At 40.0% G+C, this 19957-nt stretch overlaps 1 protein-coding gene across 1 annotated transcript in view; it reads right to left on the bottom strand.

Annotated features, from left to right (window-relative positions):
* Nucleotides 1-725, bottom strand: part of COL22A1 (collagen type XXII alpha 1 chain) — a 627027-nt gene extending 626302 nt beyond the window's left edge. The window contains exon 1 of the mRNA XM_072602989.1: nt 382-725. The gene's annotated coding sequence lies outside the window, so the exon portion shown is untranslated. The remainder of the gene's footprint in view (nt 1-381) is intronic.
* Nucleotides 726-19957: the final 19232 nt, after the last annotated feature.

Here is a 19957-nt window from a genome sequence, read left to right as displayed (position 1 = left end):
GGGTTGCTCATGAGGTCACTATTATCAACACTTTACAGGTAAGCTAAAACCAACTCAAGGAATCTCATTTTTTTACCGGTAGTAGCTAGCTGCACCCCTATTCAGGTGTCAATTAACTCCAGGGCATCCCAGGGCCCTATCTTTTAACAGAGTTAAGAGAGATTTTGTTTTGACTTCTAAACAAATTCCCTGTTGCTTCCCCCAAATACCCATGCCACCTCCCTCAAAAAATTTAACTACCCTAGCGTTCGCAAAGGCATCCAGACATCTTATCTTACAACCACCTCCTGTCTAGGGGGATAATCCCCAAACATACGAGTTGATCTTACTTTCAGCAACTCCCATTTCATCTTGATAGAGACCCAGAAGGAGCCCTCTTACCTGGCAGGGGACAGGTGCAGACAGCTGCCCAGCATCCTTCTCGGACCAGAGGGAGTGAGTGAGGCTGGGGACTCCAGAGAATCCCCGCCTCCCACCTCGGGGGGCACCTGCCCTGGAAACCCAGGAAGAGCCCAGCGGCACCAGGCAGCCCCCTGCCCAGGTGTCCCGAGGGGACGCTGGAATCTTTACAAAGACAAAACAACAAAAGGGGCGTGGAGGAGGGAGTTTCAAAGTTGGGAGGGGAGTAGGTTGAAAAGAGAAAGAGTGGGAAGAAAGAAGGGAGAGAGAAAGAGGGCAATCCCTACAGTCGGAGCGGGACGGGACCACGCAGCCTGCAGCCTTGCGGAGGGGGCGAACTAGAGGAATGGGACTCCAAGGGTGGGGAGAAGGGAGGGGCAAGAGTCCGGAGAGGGAGGGGTGGGCGGGTTTAAAAGGAGGAAGGGGAGGGAGGAGGGGTTTAAGGGAGGACTCTGGGGAAAGGTCTGCAAATCAGAGATGGAGATGGGGAGGGGGGAGGCGGGAAGGAGCCTCTAGAGGAGGGAAGAGGGTGGGGAACTGTGCCTAGGGATGGGGAAGGGGAGAGCGATAGTGGGAGGGGGGGCGGGAGGAAGGAAAGAAGGAGGGGGGCCTAAGGAGATGAAAGACGAGGGCAGGGGTTGGGGGCTTCAGGACAAGCGGCTCTCTTGGAAAGGGCACAGGGCAGGCTGGAGGAAGGTGGGCAGGGGGTTGGAGAGAGGGGGGGAGACTGCAGGGATTAAATTTCAGTGAGTAATGAGGCAGAGCAGGGGAGAGAAGAAAAGAGGAGAGCTGACAGCTCTCTGTCCAATTATAAACCAACTTTGCGGGGTATTTTGGTCCCTTTACTGTCCAATCTGAAATAACTCTTCGCTGGGGGAGGGGGAAAGGGAGGGGAGGAAGACGAGAAGAACCGAAGGAATTTATTTGGGGGGGGGGGGGTAAGGGGGAGTGCAAAGGAGACTTTGTTCTTTGTCCCTAGATGTAAATACAGGCCCCAAGTCGTCTCAAGGGCCCCGTCTGTCCTAAAGGGATTGAAGGGTCTCAGAGGGGAAACACCCCTGGGAATGAGAGAGAACAGGTGGCCCAAATGGGGCCTGCTCCCTTTTTGCTTCCTGACCACAGTTTCTAAAAAAGTTCCAGTGTGGGGTATTTTGGGCTAAATGGGAGTAGGGTAGGGCTTGTTGTTGAAGTCTCCCCGTCCCCCTGGCTCCACCACAGACTCCTCAATTCTGGGGTTTCTTCTTGCCACAGCACACAAGGGCAGTGACCCATGAAATAAGTGTACAGTGTGGGACTTCTTTTTTGGGGGGGAATGAATGGAACAGTTATTCTCCTACTGTCCAAGGGCCGTGATTTGGTGGTCCTGAGCATAGAATTGGGAGGGACTTTGAGAAACATTACTTTGACCTAACCCTTACCTGAAGCTCAGACTTGAACTTTTGTGAATTGCCACCCAAAATCTGTTGAAAGACTTCTTATTAGAAAAAAATGCACCACTTCAGCCAGATTTCTTGCTATCCCCGTGCACAATATCCCATCTTTGTTGTGCATAAGAAGGTCCCTCCTCCTTACCTCCAGTTCTTAAAATCTGTAACTTCCTTTAAGGCTAAATTTAGGTGCTACAGATTAACCCTAACCCTATCTGATACCCTCCCAGCTGTTACCTTACCAAATTATTTTATCAACTATGTATATAATTTCCACTTACTTTTCTATACATGTTGTACTACCAATACAATGTAAGGTGAGAGTAGAGATTGTTTCAATTTTTTTGTCTGTCAGCAATATCATAGGTGCTTAATCAATGTGTATACAATGAGCTAATGAATCAAAGAACAACAAAGTGAGATTTAGAAGACCCAGGGTTATGCTTGGGCTGACATCAGCTCTATGACTCTGTTGTCCGCTTCCCCATGTGTAAAATGAAATGCTGAGCAGGATATCTAAGGTCACTTGCACTTCTACTATTCTAAGAGTAAGAGGAAATTGATGACTTCACAAGGCGACTCCATCTCTCTGTTGTTATTCTCATTTGCTGGATGTGGGAACTGAGCAAATTAAATAAAAATACATCTCCAGTGGCTATCTATTTCCTTTATAATAAAATATAAACTCTTCAGCTTAGAATTTAAAGTCCTTCATAACCCGGCACTTTCCAATTCTTTCCAATTTATTTCAAATTATTTTCTCTTCATCAGGCCGCCTAGTTGTTTCCCAAACTCTCTGTGCCTTTGCATAGGGTTGTCCCCATCATGTTTGGAATTCACTTTCTTTAAACTTCTGCCTCTTAAAACTATTAGCTTCTTTTGAGGGTCAAATAAGGTGCCACTTCCTACAGGAATTTATTCCTGATCACCCCAGTTGTCTAGTTATTGGTGCTCTCTCCCCCTCCAATGACAGTGTATTGTATGATTTTGTTACAGATCACGGCAATATTATGTCAGCCTCTCTCAGGAGGTATTGGAGGAGGGATATCACCTTTCCCCAATCTCCACGTCATGGTAGTTGTGAGCAGTATGACAATTAAAGCTGGATTTCAGCCAGAAGGACTTCTTGTTGCATAATCTGTTTATTACCCTGTTGCCTGATTGTAGATTGTCTGTAGTCCAAAATCAATTCCAAGATGGATATATCCAGTCAGACTAATGGGTAGCAGGGGAAGTTTCTGCATCAGAAAAGACAATTACCACAAAAGAATGAGCCTAAATCCTGGTCTGGTTTACTAGAAGACATGGTCTTGGAGGAAAATGTTTAGACAGTGCACAGTTGAGGTGAAATATAAAATGTCTAGTTAATAGTCTCACAAACTGTTTGATGTTCTAATGTTTAAATCTCAACTTCCTATCAGGTATAATAGTAGTTGTAAGTTACTGATTAAGTCTTACTAACTTACTCTTTGTATTTAACGTTTATTTTGAGTGTAGAAAATAAATAGCTGCCCTATTCTTGATTCATATTGAAGTACCTTTCTACCCCTCACTTTGGTTAGAGGTTGGGTATGAGTCAAATTTAAGTTTTAAGGAACTTTTCCCCTGGGGCCTTCATGAGCTAAGAGTATAAGAAAAGAGGACTAACCTCTCTCATTAGAGGCCAGGCTCCCCTACAACTGGGACCAGTCACCATGCCAGCTTGGGTCCTCAGCAAAAAAGGCCCCATAATAAAGAGGCAAAGGGAACAATATCCCAGTTTTTGAATCACAAAATTATAGAATTAAAGCCAGAAAGAATCTTAGAGGTTACCTTGTTTAAACCCTTGTTTTTACAAATGATCAAACTAAAGGTAAGAGAAGTAAAGTTGTCATTCAGTTGTGTCTGACTTTTTCTGACCCCATTTGGGGTTTTCTTGGCAAAGATACTAGAGTGGTTTGCCATTTCCTTCTCCAACTCATTTAACATTAATACAACAGGGGAAACTGAGGCAAACATAGCTCAGTGACTTGTCCAGGGTCACACATCTAGTAAGTTTCTGAGGTCAGATTTGAACTCAGGAATTTGAGTCTTCCTGATACCAAGTCCAGTGCTCTATCCTTTGAACCACCTAGCTGCCCCTAAGAGAAGGGAAAGGTCTTGCTTAAAGTCACACCTCTGCTAACAACAGGAAACCATGGACATTTTAAGCATTTAATAAATGTTTGTTATGATAAATGTTGGAGAAGATGGTGGAGAGTTGGAACACTAATTCATTGTTGGTGGAGCTGTGAGCTGATCCAACCATTCTGAAAAGTAGTTTGGAACTATGCCCAAAGGGTTATAAAAATGTGCATACCCTTTGACCCAGCAATGTCACTTATAGGATTGAAACAGAGAGATCATAAAAATGGGAAAAGGATCCACATGTACAAAAATATTTATAGCAGTTCTTTTCATGGTGGCCAAGAACTGGAAATTGAAGGGATGCTCATCAATTGGGGGATGACTGAACAAGTTGTGGCATATGAATGTAATACTACTGTGCTATAAGAAATGATGAACAGGCAACCTTCAGAAAAACCTGGAAAGACCTATATGAACTTATGATGAGTGAAGCTAGCAGAGCCAGGAAAACATTATACACAATAACAGTCACAGTGTGTAAGGACTGATATTTGATAGACTTAGGACTTCTCAGCAATGCAAGGACCTAAACCATTTTCAAAGGATTCATGATGCAAAATGCCATCTACATCCATAGACAGAACTTTGGAGTCAGAATGCAGAATGAAGCAAACTATTTTCTCTTTTATTATGTTTTGCTTTGTTTTTTTCTTGGTTTCTCCCATTCACTATAATTCTCCTATGCAACATGATTAATGTGAAAAAGTGTTTAATAGGAAAGTATGTGTAAAGCCCATATAAAATTGAATGCCATTTTGGGGAGTAAAGGAGAGAAAATTTAAAACATATTGAATTGAATGTTGAAAATTACAGAAAAATAATTTAATGAATTTGGAAAAAATGTTTGTTAATTTGACGATATAGGTGATATAAAGAATATAGGAGTAGGACTCTCCCATTAGAAAAGGGAAACTCTAAGAAGTTAGTCACAAAGCCCAGGGAATATCATAGAATCACAGAGTTGGAAGAGTTGGAAGGGGTCAAGCGTAGTAACCCTAGATCCAAACTAGATAACTGTGTTTCTCCATCATTTGAGTAAAGAACTCTATGGTTGGGGAAATATCACATCTGTCTCACATTATCCCTCTCTTGAAGACACAGATCAAGCACCAATTTCTACATAAACCTTTCCTGATTCCTCCCTACTTTCTCTCCCAAAATAGCTTTTAATTAACCACTTTGTATATATTAGCATCAACTTTATATTTATGCTGTATCTATCTATCTATCTATCTATCTATCTATCTATCTATCTATCTATCTATCTATCTATCTATCTGTCTTTCTATCTATCTATCTGTCTGTCTGTCTGTCTGTCTCTCTGTCTGTCTGTCTATCTATCTACTTATCACTTACACTTATTGTCTTCCCCATTAGAACATAAGCTCTTTGCCTATGTTTGTTGGGATTGCTTCTTTTTTTTTGTAATTGTATCCTTAGCTACTTAACACAATTCTTGGCATATAGTAGGAGCTTAATAAATGTTTATAGACTGATTATTCTGTATACATGTACTCACTATGTATGTATTGTCTCCCCCTATAGGATGGGATGGTCTCATTCTTTGAATTTCTATCTTTGGCCCATAGCACAGTACTTAGGGTATAGTTGACACATCATAAATGGGTAACAGCTAATTAATTGGACATATGATGTGGTAAGGTAGATCATTCCTTGTTGTGGTACCTCTGATTATAGGAAGTTTTCCCTTAAATCAAACTGAAATTTGCCACTTTGCAAATTACTCTTAGTTTTGACCTAGAGATACAAGTCAAATAAACCTAATTCCTCTGTCACATGATGCTCATTCAATATTTGAAAACATTTATTATGCCCTCCCACAAATATCTGCTTCATGCTAAATATCGTTAAACTGATTCTCATCAGACATTATTTCTAGCCCTCTAAGCTCTTTGAGGGCAAAGACTGTCTTTTGCCTCTTTCTTTTTCCCCAGCGCTTAATTAACATAATGACTGGCACATAGTGAGTACTTAATAAATGCTTATTTGTGTCAGTTAAACTGGATCCCCATCTCTGGACACACTCCAGCTTGTCAGAGTCCTTCCTAAAAAGCAGTGCCCAGAACTGAATAACAATGAATGTACTTTATATGAGATGGAGTATGGCAAGATTCTTCCCTCCTATGTTTTAGATACAATGCCTCTCCTAAGGCTGCCTTCAGTCCCATGAGCTTTTTTGATTGCCATCTCACACTTTTGCTCTCTAATGAGCTTGTAGTCCATTAAAATCCTCAGGTGCTTTTCTTTTTTTTTTTTCTCTCTTTTTTTTAATTTTTAATTTTATTTTTATTTTTTTTGTCTAACTTGTTTTTACTTTATTTATTTAACTTTTAACATTCATTTTCACAAAATTTTGGGTTCCAAATTTTCTCCCCATTTGTCCCCTCCCCCACCCCAAAACACTGAGCATTCTAATTGCCCCTATCACCAATCTGCCCTCTCTTCTATCATCCCTTCCTTCCCTTGTCTCTATCTTCTCTTTTGTCCTGTAGGGCCAGATAACTTTCTATACTCCATTGCTTGTATTTCTTATTTCCTAGTAACAAGAACAGTATTCAACAGTTGTTCCTAAAACTTTGAGTTCCAACTTCTCTTCATCTCTCCCTCCCCACCCATTCCCTTTGGGAAGGCAAGCAATTCAATACAGGCCATATCTGTGTAGTTTTACAAATGCCTTCCATAATAGTCATGTTGTGTAAGACTAACTATATTTCCCTCCATCCTATCCTACCCTCCATTGCTTCTATTCTCTCTTTTGATCCTGTCCCTCCCCAAGTGTTGACTTCAAATTACTCCCTCCTCCCATTGCCCTCCCTTCCATCATCCCCCCCCAACCCTGCTTATCCCCTTCTCCCCCACTTTCCTGGATTGTAAGATAGGTTTTCATACCAAAATGAGTGTGCATTTTATTCCTTTCTTTAGTCGAATGTGATGAGAGTAAACCTCATGTTTTTCTCTCACCTCTCCTCTTTTCCCCTCCACTAAAAAGTCTTTTGCTTGCCTCTTTTATGAGAGATAATTTACCCCATTCCATTTTTCCATTTCTCCTCCCAATATATTTCTCTCTCACCACTTAATTTCATTTTTTTTAAGATATGATCTCATCCTATTCAATTCACTCTGTGCTCTTTGTCTCCGTGTGTGTGTGCGTGTGCGTGTGTGTGTGTGTGTGTGTGTGTGTGTGTAATCCCATCAACTACCCAGATACTGAAAAGTTTCAAGAGTTACAAATATTGTCTTTCCATGTAGGAATGTAAACAGTTCAACTTTAGTAAGTCCCTTATGACTTCTATTTGCTGTTTACCTTTTCATGCTTCTCTTCATTCTTGTGTTTGAAAGTCAAATTTTCTTTTCAGCTCTGGTCTTTTCATCAAGAATGCTTGAAAGTCCTCCATTTCATTGAAAGACCATTTTTTCCCCTGAAGTATTATACTCAGTTTTGCTGGGTAGGTGATTCTTGGTTTTAGTCCTAGTTCCTTTGACTTCTGGAATATGATATTCCACGCCCTTTGATCCCTTAATGTAGAAGCTGCTAGCTCTTGTGTTATCCTGATTGTATTTCCACAATACTTGAATTGTTTCTTTCTAGCTGCTTGCAATATTTTCTCCTTGACCAGGGAACTCAGGAATTTGGCCACAATGTTCCTAGGAGTTTCTCTTTTTGGATCTCTTTCAGGCGGTGATTGGTGGATTCCTTGAATACTTATTTTGCCCTCTGGTTCTAGAACCTCAGGGCAGTTTTCCTTGACAATTTCATGAAAGATGATGTCTAGGCTGTTTTTTTGATCGTGGCTTTCAGGTAGTCCCATAATTTTTAAATTGTCTCTCCTGGATCTATTTTCCAGGTCAGTTGTTTTTCCAATGAGATATTTCACATTATCTTCCATTTTTTCATTCTTTTGGTTTTGTTTTGTGATTTCTTGGTTTCTCATAAAGTCATTAGCCTCCATCTGTTCCATCCTAATTTTGAAAGAACTATTTTCTTCAGTGAGCTTTTGAACCTCCTTTTCCATTTGGCTAATTCTGCTTTTGAAAGCATTCTTCTCCTCATTGGCTTTTTGACCCTCTTTTGCCAATTGAGTTACCCTATTTTTCAAGGTGTTATTTTCTTCAGCATTTTTTGGGGTTTCCTTTAGCAAGGTGTGGACCTGCTTTTCATACTTTTCTTTCATCTCTCTCATTTTTCTTCCTAGTTTTTCCTCCACCTCTCTAACTTGATTTTCAAAATCCTTTTTGAGCTCTTCCATGGCCTGAGCCCATTGAATATTTATTCTGGATGTTTGGGATACAGAAGCCTTGACTTCTGTGTCTTTCCCTGATGGTAAGCCTTGCTCTTCCTCATCCAAAGGAAGGGAGGAGATATCTGTTCACCAAGAAAGTAACCTTCTATGGTCTTATTTTCCCTTTTCTGGGCATTTTCCCAGCCAGTGATTTGACTTCTGAGTGTCCTCTCCACACCCATCTCACCTCCAGATCTACCCAGCCAGAGCTTGGAGTCTGAGATTCAAATGCTGCTTCCAAGCCTCAGGGCTTTCAGCGGTGGCAGGACTGCTATTCAGTGTGAGATTAAGTTCAGGTGCTCAGATGGGGGAAGGGCCGCCACAGGGAGCTCAGTTCCCTCAGGGGGTTTATGGGGAGACCTTCAACAATGGATCCAAGCTCCTGCCTGCTTTGGGAGCCCCTGTCTGCTGCTCCCTCCGCTGCTGCCTCCAGAGGGGGCCCGAGCCATGGAGACACCCCTCTCCCCTCCCTGCGAGCCAAAAAGACTCTCTCACTCACCCCTCGCGCCTGTGGGTGGAGGGACCTGTGGGGCTGCTGGAGATTCTGTCCCTGAAGCCTGCTCAGATCTGCTCATCTTGGTGCCACACGGCCAAGGCAGGTCTGGGCTCTGCTCTGGGTCTGGTGCATGACAGACCTTTGGTGTCTGTTTTTCAGGGCTCTTTGGAACAGAAATCTCCTCTGCTCTGTTGTTCTGTGGCTTCTGCTGCTCCAGAATTTGTTGGGAGTTCTTCTTTACAGATATTTTATGGGCTATGGGTTCAAAGCTAGCATATGTGTATCTTTCTACTCTGCCATCTTGACTCCTCCCTCAGGTGCTTTTCTAACAAACTATTTTTCATCTTGTCTCCCCTACTTGCATTTTGTGAGCCCAAGTGAAAGACTTTCACTTTAGCTCTAGAATGTTTCATCTCATTAAATGTAGACTTACACCACTGCTTTAGCTTTTGAAGTATGATCTTCCTGGATCCTAACTGTCATCTAGTAGGTGAGTCTCAGAGCTGGGATCCAAGGCTGGCTCCTCCAACCCCAAATTGGAGGCTCTTTCCACTGCATCAAGCTGAGATATCTGGAAACACTTTTCATTTGGTGAAGGTCAAGGAGCACTTCACTGCTCTAATTAAATATCATATAATATCTTGGCTAAATTTCCTTTATTTAAGATAGGCATATGATGACTGGAGTAGTTCTACTCTAGACTTAAAAATTAATGTGTCTTGGAGATTGGAGCTGACAGAAGTGATGTGTGTTTAAGAACTGAAGAAAGCACAAGGCTCTGGCCTAACTAGCTTACATTTCTCCTGTTGCTATCAACTTCCCATTAGCTCTAGGTGAACGTCATTAATGCCACAGGGGAAAGTATAAGGAATGATTTGAAAATGGTTTTGACAGCAAGAAGAAGTAGTGTTAATAAAACTATGAGAGCAGCTGAAAAAGGCACAGTACAAGAGACGCCTTAGGGAACTTGCTGCTAGTTCATTGATGATTTTTATAGATATTTACATGTGGAATTGTTAGCATACATGACATTTTGTAAATGGTTCTAAGTCTCTGTATAGAGCAGTGAATATTTTTTTTGCCAGGTAGGCCAAGATTCTGGGCCTGTTGATCTGAGTTCCACAGAAGTAAGATGGTACTTTAGGGTAAAAAAAATATTCTGCAAAGGTCATGCAAGCATCATTATTCCCATTTTATAGATGAGAAGACTGATTCTCAGAGAGGTTAAGTGAATTGCTTTTGGTCACATAGCTTATAGATATCAGAGATAAAATTCAAACCCAAGTTTTTCTTACTCCAAGGCAAGCAATCTATACTCTACTGTAGGCTACTTAGTAACAATACCATTGTTAATAGCAATAACATTGTTGTTCATTGGAGGACATAAAAGGAGTAGGACTCTCCCATTAGAAGAGGGAAACTCTTAAGAAAGTAGTCATAAACCCCAAGGAATATTATAGAATCACAGAGTTGGAGGAGTTGGAAGGGTTCGAGCATAGTAACCTCCATTCTCTTCTTTCTCACATTTATATGACAAAATATTAAAGCGCAGAAGAATCCAAAGAAAGCCACTAGTAGATAATATATGGCGCATTCGTGAAAATGCATGCACAAGAAATGAACAAGGTAGGTAAATATGGATACCATGCTATATGAATACTGGGCAATTCTTGGGTACATTAAAGGACTGCTGTATTTATCCATTGTAGTAGACCCAGCTCTTGGGACCAGTCCTCTCCCCAACTCACACTTGCATTTGTTGTGATTGCCCCAGGGTAAAAGTACTCTGTGGGGCTAGGCCCACGCAGCTCATAAGCCCCTACCAGAGCATTTTCCTTCAACAGTCAGCCAGAGGTTATAATTCAAAACAAAGGCATTAATTGAAATGGTATAGAAAAACATGTACCCCCTGAAGCCCAGGCATACTCTCACTCAGATACATACATCAGTGGGAAAACTGTACATTTATATAGAATACAACGGTAGAGAGAAAAACATGAGGAATACATTAGGTAAGGCAATTCATAATTCTAGGGAGGATTGTAGGGCTCCAATGTCTTTTATGTTCTCATGTTTTCACATAGTTTGCCCCCCAGCACAGCATCTTCCTGGGCAGATTATTCTTCTGGACTCCTTGGACCTGCTCTTCTCAAATCAGCAGCTAGACACCCTGGTACTAATCTCTTCTGGCTGCAGTGTCTACTAGTAGACAAGTTGCTGTGCATTAAGACACCATTGCAAATGTTGCCAGAAACCCCTTCTTCTCTCCTTTATTATGAAACAGATACAAGGAAAAAAAAAAGAGTAATGCCTTCAGAAGTGTCAACTTCCTTCTTGACTGCTAGAAATAACATTGTCTTAACTGATAGAGTTCCTGATGTCCCAACTACCCCCAGAATTGATAAGCTTTCTTTTGAAAAGGCTACCAGGATCATGGTTGAGCTTTCAGCTAGCTATAGGCTTGCCTTCTTATAATTTCATCAGATTTGATTGGGGAAACTTTTTTTTAAACTTCCTACGAAAACAAAGAAGAAAAACTTCTTTTATGTTTCCTTTATGAATCCTTTACAATGACATTAAATGTTTTCTTATAGTTTGGTCTTCTCAGTCATTTCCAATTCATTGTCACCCTATCTGGGGTTTTCTTGGCAAAGATAATGGCCATTTCTTTCTGCAGCTCATTTTTACAAATGAGGAAACTGAGGCAAACAGGGTTAAATGACTTGCCCAGGGTCACAGAGCTAGTAAGTATCAGATTTGAACTCATGAAGATCAGTCTTCCTGATTGTAAGCCCAATCATCTATCTATTGCACCACCTAGCTGCCATTTAAGGATCACAAAGTGCTCTCCTCTAAAACACCACGTTAAAGTAGATAATGTTAGTGTTATACCCATTTTACAGATGATGAAATTTAATCTTTGAGAGATTCACTGAACAAATGTAGGCAGAAGTCAGCTAGGAGTCCCTGTTCTCACATGGGTAGAAGAAGCCATTTGGCTATAATGATAATAGCTAATACTTAAATAGTCCTTCATGTTTGTAAGATACTTTACATATATCTAATCTGATTCTCATAAATACCCTCGTTCAGGGGTGGGAACCTGCAACCTTGAGGCCACATGTGGCCCTCTAGGTCCTCAAGTGCAGCCCTTTGACTGAATCCAAACTTCACAGAACAAATCCCCTTAATAAAAGGATTTGTTCTATAAAACTTGGATTCAATCAAAAGGCTGCACTTGAGGACCTAAAGAGCCACATGTGGCTTCGAGGCTGAAGGTTCCCTACCCTTGCACTAGTTAAATGCTAGAGAGAGCATAAAGTCATGAAATATACTCTGAATTTAGAATCTGAGAACCTGGGTACAAATCTTCTATCACTTATTACATCTATGTCCTTGGACAAATCATTTAGCCACTCTAGAACTTAATTTTCTTAGCTGTAAAATGAGGATTTGGACCAGGGAGCTTCTGAAGTAACTTCTAGCTGTCATCTATGATCCTATGACTTGGATTTTAGAACTGACTTTGAGTCTCACTTCTTTTTAATCTATAAAATGAATAAAATCAGACAAGATGATTTGCACTATCCCTTCCAGTTACAATGTTCTTTGATTCTACTGAACTCTATTTGGTGGGACATGAGCATCACTAGGAAGTACCCTACTGAGACAACTAGTGGAGTGGTGAATAGTGGGCTGGTCTTGAAATCAGGAAGACCTGAGTTCAAATTTTCCCTTACTAGCTATGTGACTTTGTGTATAGTGTGACCCTTGCCTCACTTTCCTTAATTGTAAAATGGAGATAATAATAGCACTTGCCAGACTCCAGGGTTTAGTCAAATACGATAAAATTTGCAAAATGTGTCTATCACATAATTGGTGATATATGAATGCTAATTCCTTCGCTACCCATTGCACCCCCAAAAATGTATCCTCCTCCAATGTCTGAAATTGTATTATAACATTTACAACCACCCTTCTAACACAAAAGACCACACTACACTCAGAGGACCTCTCTCATTCTGACTAACTTCTCCTAACCATGTGGACTCTGTAAACTTCAATAACCTGGCACACCTCAAAGAGTAATCACAACCTATCCTTGCAAATACTCAGTCTAACAAGGCTTGAAAGCAATAAGTTTTATTTATATATGAAAGGGTCTACTTCTGAGTCCCCTGAGAAGCAAAAGACACATTCTGCCTTCTGAGTGCTCACCCTTCCCCCAATTACTTACAGTTATCCCTAGAGTAGGGAACCATAAAAGAGGACTTTTAGAGCTTGCTCCTTCACAGTGGTAATTGGCTATTCTAATCTTAGCAGGAATTCTATGTTCTCTCCACCACTATCCCTATCTTTTCTGATTCTCAATATTCAGCTTTTCTACAGCAAATGGTGCTGGCCATCAAGAGGCTAGAATGGTCCAACCATTCAAGTATTAATGTTGGATGGAGTCTCAGGTTTCAGGGTTACAGTTCCTTGCTGAAGACAAGACTTCAAGTGCCATTAGTATCTTCAGAGTCTTCTACTATTTTACACTTGAGTTGAATAGTTTGAGGCTTCAACAATTGTATCAGCAAGGACCTGGGCACACACAAGAGGGCCTGCTCTACAGATTCTTAGATCTGCTTTTCTAAAAGGAAAGCAACTTTTGAAGGATCAACAATCTACTTTAATCAAGCACATATATCATTCACTTAATTCAGGGTAAAAAGTCAGCACCTTGAACTTCAGAGAAAATACAAATAGAAATTACAAGCAGAAGTTACAAACAGAAGGACCAACAGACAAGGCTTTCAGCTGTCTGACCATAGACAATACATACCTTGCTACCAGAGAGAGAAGCACCAACATCTGGCTTTTCAAAGAGGGGGAGTGGATTTGGCAGGAGGGAGAAGTTGCTTCTTAAAACAACTTTCCAGAGTCTCATTTGGCACAACAACCTTCTTCCAAAAACTAAGCCCCAAAGGAAAACCTCACTTCTGCATATACATATTCTTTTCAGGGCTGGAGAGCATGGCCCTCTTAACCTAGTGCATCATTAGAAATTAACAAAGGGTATCTTAGGCCTATTAATGGGCAGGAAAGATCTTTAACTCTTCCCCCCACCCTCCTTTAACCTTACATTAACATTAAAACAATTCTGTTTTCTACTCTAGGTCAGCTCATTTCCTTCCTTCCTCCAGTGCTAGGATGATCTGTTCACACTCATATCACCACCTCTTTCTGCATCTTTTGGGGACTTTGAGAGGCACTACCAGCTTTTTGGTTTTCCATCTCTGGTTGTCCTTCTGGATAGCTGTCCCAGATTATACAAATTATTTCTGGCTAATTTTCAAAGATTTCCAAAAGAAAACTGCACAGTTTGGAGCAAAAGATGTGTGGAATTTAAGAAGGAGAGATACAACTCTTTACCACATTACCATTAGAGGAAAGAATTTGTAATAGCAACAACTATGACAATAATAAAATGTTAACTATAGCTAACATTTATATAAAAATCTAAGGTTTACAAAACTAAATATGTACATCTATACTATATATGCTACATTTTATGCATGTACACATATGCACTTATATTTATGGGTACATATGTATATATATAAAACTATATTACATATATAGTATAGATATCCAATATATATCTACCTGTTTGTATATGTATGTATGTATGTATGAGAGAAAAAGAGAGAAAAGACAGAAAGGGAGGGGAGCACAGCACTTATGCTTAGCTCTCAGCGCTTTTAGACTGACAGGCTGAATTAATAATTAGCAAGTTCTTCATCACTTGAGGTCTTCAAGCAGAGGCTGGATAAAGATTTGCCAGGTATGTCATCGAGCTATATTGGAAGTCTTGGCAAGAATCACAGCTCACAATTAATTTGGTTTCAGGTCAGACAAAGCTTTATTCAGGAACAGATAGCTTTGAAGGAATTGGGAAGGGGAAAGGAAGAATCTCTACTCTGACCTCAAACTAAACCTAAAGTGGAAGGAAAATAACGTGTTTTTGTGTTCAACCTTATAAATAGAGCAGGACAACTTGTTGCTCTTTGTGGTTGCCCCTAGAAATACAGCAGAGCAAACTGTTTTTCTCTGGTATAGGGTGGGGCAAACCCAAATTCCAAAAAGTGTACATGACTGCCTTTTGGTTGTTGTGGTCAAAAATGGATGCTGGTACAAGTCAATTGAAGAGTGATACAGTATCCTCCTCTCTTGGCCTCTCACGCTGAAGCTTCAGTACTTTCACTCAAATATGTCCATCTCTAATACCTCCACAAATATAAAGAAAGCAAATGAAGTCAGCAGAGTATCCATGTAGTGTCACCAGCACTAGGAGTCAAATTACATTCTTGGAGACCAGTAAGACTAGGAAAAAGATAAAGAGAGCAATTAGCATAGAGGCAAACAGTTGGATGAGGTTGTGTACCCAGAGGGAGATGCTTTTAAGTCAAAGAGAATCCAGAGAACAGGCGGGGTCCAGCTCATATTTTCAGTTGCCAGGCAGTGTAGGGAAACCAGAAGATCCAGGGAAAGTGTCAAGATTAGTTTATATATGTCCCTACTGATGAATGTAGTTGTATTAGCATGGATTGATTAAGGTATAAATTCTTCCCTGAGAAGTGAAGAGAATAAATGAATGAATGTAAAAAACACTTATTAAATGTTTTCTCAGTGCCGAGCACTGTTTTAAGTATCAGAAATACAAACAGAAAAGTTAAGACATTGTCTACTCACAAGTTGTTGACACTCTAATTGGAGGAGACAACATACAAAAGAGAGTTGAGCTACAAGACCTAAGATTATAATGATGATGGCAAGGCCCAGGGGTCCTTAGGTTATATAAGATGGTCATTTGGCAATACTGGGGGACTGCAAGGTGTGGAGGCAGAGTAGATGGTAAAGCCTGCTGATCCTCTATCTCATCAAAATTAATAGCGCTGTTGACTCTCACCTCTTCCAAATAATGTGAGTAGTAAAACATCACTCAAGTGATAAAATCTGAGCTGGAGTGCTTGCAGGGATCAAGAAGAAAAATTAGCAATAATTTCTAGGGATTTAAAGAGGCTGAGAATGAACCTTTCCAGTTCGGTGATGCCATAGTACATTATCTGAGTGCATTGGAGGAAGTGGTTTATCAAAATGTTACAAGAGGGAAAGAATTAAAGGCTTCCTGAATGGAAAACTAAATAATGACATAGTTCACTGTACAAGTCACATACTGTTCTCATAGAAAGCATCTATATGTTCTCAGTAAACAACTAATGAAGACCTTTTGTCAACAGATAAAGGAAGATGATGTTCCTGGAGGAGGAACTGATAGAAAGTCATATAAGTTCAACTTTAGGGAGTAGTCTATGGTGGGGATGACTGAAATCTACTCAGCCCTCTGATAAGAAGCAAATTCATATGGAAGACAGGAATACTATTAGTATGATGGCAGCATATGAAGTAAGTCAGAACTCTACTTATCTACCTTACTCATTCCTTGGTTTCATCCTGAGGGCATCCTGAAAGATACATAATAGATGACTGTGCCATTGATTGATGAGAGTAAAGTTACACTACACATATTTGCCAATGTATGTTTAGGTACTGTCCTGAATTGAAGTTTTAGAGGCCAGGAATCTGAGAGAATATGTCTACACATGCAACTTGAATACAATTTGCTGAATAAGCTAAGGAGTGTTGAATGATCACTTAAGGCCTCAAAATGGGAACTTAAAAATTATTGCCATAAAATCAAAAGTTTGCTGTCCCTAGGGACAACTAGGTGGTACAATGGATAGAGTACTGGGTCTGGAGTTAGGAAGAATCATCTTTATGAGTACCAATCTAGTCTCAGTCACTTAGTAGCTGTGACACTGAGCAAGTCAGTTAACCCTGTTTGCCTCAGTTTCCTCATCTGTAAAATGATCTGGAGAAAGAAACAACAAACCACTGCAGTACCTTTGCCAAGAAAATCTCAAATGGGGTCACCAAGTGTTGGACATGACTGAAAAACATCTGAAAGCTGCAACTTGCTACTGTCAGGAAGAGATGAATGACAAATATCCTCAATCAATGGGAACTCGTCTTCATAGTGGGCAGGCATTTGAGCACAGTCAGAAACATGTGAAGATTGGTTGTTGAGGTCAGGTTGCTGGGTCAGGTTCAAAAAAATGTTAACAGTCTATCAGTCAATAAACATTTATTAAGTACTTATTGTGTACACAGCACTGTACCAAGAGCTGAGAATATAAAGAAATGTAAAAGAAAGTCCCTGTTGTCAAGAGTTGATAATCCATCCCACAGAAGTATAATTATTGTCCAGGTGATGAAGTATAAAATAGAACAGAAAGAGAAAATATTTCCTGAGGCTGGGTCTTGTGTTATACAACTAAATAGAGAACACAAAAGCTGGACAGAAGTGCACTGTAGTCTGGAGTGTAGTCTAGTCGGCCTTCATAATACCATAATGAGTACAGGCAGAAGTAGATAAACACATACCTTCTTTTCCCTCATTGAAACCCAGATCTTACCATCAGAACCAAGAGTGCAGGGTGAAACATGGGGGAAGCTTGCTGGCCTGTCACCCCTGGGGGCCTTCTCCTTTGTTCTCAGTTGGGCACAATCACTGAAGACAAGAGGCTGAAAGTTTCCAGTTCTAAGAGTGAGCAAATTCTTTGGCAGTGTGATGTACAGATCCACCTCTGTTGGGCCTGTCAATGAATAGCTGTGTTGGTGACTGGCAGTATGTGAAAGGAATTCTTTCAAAAGGCCTAGGGCATTTTTCCACGGGACTTGATGTTGGCACAGTCTTCTATGTGGAAACTGACAGCAAGTATCAGGCAGTTAAGTCAGAACTTTTGATACCTTTGGGTTAACAGACCTGATACATTTTAATATCCCATTATGGTAATTTGATATAGTCTTCTCAGTTAGTTGGAGATCTGTATGGTACAGTGTAATTGGAGGCTAATCTGTCATTCTCAATGAGAACAGATTCTTCCCCTTTATTATATCATGGACCCTTCTGGCAGTCTTGGGAAGCTTATGGGCTCCTTTTCAGAATAATGTTTTAAAATACATGCATAAGATTACTAAGGAAATCAATTACATTAAAATCCAGTTATCTATATCTATATATTTTTAAATTCATGGTTCCCTAAGTTAGGAATCATAACATAGAATGTACCATGAGAATTTCATGGGGTCTTAGGTCATATTTTTGGTTCACGGTGTTTCTAAGTTTTATAACTATGATAAAATGAACATCAGGCCACTTGAGGTTGGTTTCCACACAAAATTCAGGCTGAGTATTTTCATATCACAGTTTTTTGCATTCTACAGCTCCACTGGACATTGGATTATTGCTGTGGTGCCGTTGTTGTTATGTGTTTAGTGCTTTACACATATCCCTAAATATATGACTTGTGACTGTCTAAAGTAAGTAGCAATCCAAATCAGGGACTGAATTCCTTCGAAAGTTTTTTGGTGACTGTGATGGAGTCTGTATGAACACATGGGCACACTTTCAGCCCACTGACTATGAGCCAATGACTTCCAAACTATTCTTAGGAGCACTATTATAGGTCCCTGAAACTGATCTGCAAGTTGACAAAAGGTCTCCATGGCAGTTTAGTGGCATGGTGGATATAATGCTGTACCTGGAGGCAGGAAGATCTGAATTCAAATTTGACGTCAAAAACTTATAAGGTGTGTGACACTGGGCAAGTCATTTAACCTCTGTTTACTTCAGTTTCTTCATCTGTAAAATGGAGATAACATTAGTTCTTACTTCCTGAGGTTGTTGTAAAGACCAAATGACATAATGTTTCCAAAATACTTTTCATAACTTAGGAATACTAAGTTGATGACAATGATGATGATGGAGGTGGAACAAGGGTGGTCTTAACTGGTAGCCAACCAAAATAGACAGAAGCTGCAACACGGGTGTACCAAGGAGAAAAAATTAGAATAAGCTCATCTTTTTGTACTGTAGCAAACATCCTTACTGTACTCACGTCAATTATAAGCAAAAGAGTAGAAGGAACTCCTTAGAAGGTGAAAAGAGCCTTGCAGGAAGCATCAGAGAGATGTGTTGCGTGTATTTAATAGCTTGTATGAAGATGGTCATCCTTTTCCTTTTCTACTGTCTAATTTTTCGGGAGGGTCAGGGGGGAAAAATCGATCAGAAGGAGACTGCTCCATTGATGTATAAACAAAAACAGAATTAGATGCTTGAAAGCAAGCAAAATCCACCTCCCTGGCAGAATGGTTTTTGAGGTCTTCTCCTCCAGGAACCTCATCGGGGGGATTACCTGAGCTTTGTATTTCAACACTGCTATGATAAAAGAGCACAGGATAGCATATAATAACAATATTTTATCTTAGCAAACATTATTAATGCAACTTATTATGACAAGCAAAGAACATAGTGCTTTGTTCTGCTGTACATACATCGTGGTGCCTTCATCACCATCATCATCATCATCACCATCATCATCATCATCATCATCATCACCATCACCATCATACATCCTCATTATAGCCAGGAACTGAGGAAACTTCTGTTTCCAGATATAACCAAAATCATGAACACCAAAGTCATATTTAGGTTCAATATAAAAAGTTATACTTTGATCTTTCGCAAAAATGGTTACACAAGTAAGTACAGCATATTTAGTAATTTGAACAGAGGCTGAATAAGGGAATAAAAATATTTCTACAAAATACTGAGGGTAGACAGAATATCCAGCAGCTAGCTCACCTTGACAGTCCCTGAGTCGTGATTCATTCACATAAAGGATGAGGTCAGGGATCTGCAGGGGACCAGCCTCTAGAGCAAAAAATTCTTAACCTGAGGTCCTTGTATTTGTTTTTAAAAGAAACATTTTGATCACTAAATTTCAATATATTTGGTTTTATTTGTATTTTATTTTACACAAGTAAAAACATTATACTTAGAAGTCCATAGATTTAATGAGATTGCCACTGTGCAAATGTTAAGAATGTTTTAGCTAGTTGCTACTAGTAATAGTCAATAATTATATAAATCTTAAAGATTTGCAAAGTAAATTACATTTATTATTTCCTTGCATGTTCACCATAACCTTGTAGAAAGGTACTCTTATTATCTCTGTTTTTTAGATAAAGGAACTGAGTCAGATTCAATTACTTTCCCAATT

The sequence above is a fragment of the Notamacropus eugenii genome, chromosome 4, assembly GCF_028372415.1.
Source record: "Notamacropus eugenii isolate mMacEug1 chromosome 4, mMacEug1.pri_v2, whole genome shotgun sequence".
In the NCBI taxonomy this organism is placed as follows: Eukaryota; Metazoa; Chordata; class Mammalia; order Diprotodontia; family Macropodidae; genus Notamacropus; species Notamacropus eugenii.
This window is presented reverse-complemented; position numbering and strand designations above follow the sequence as displayed.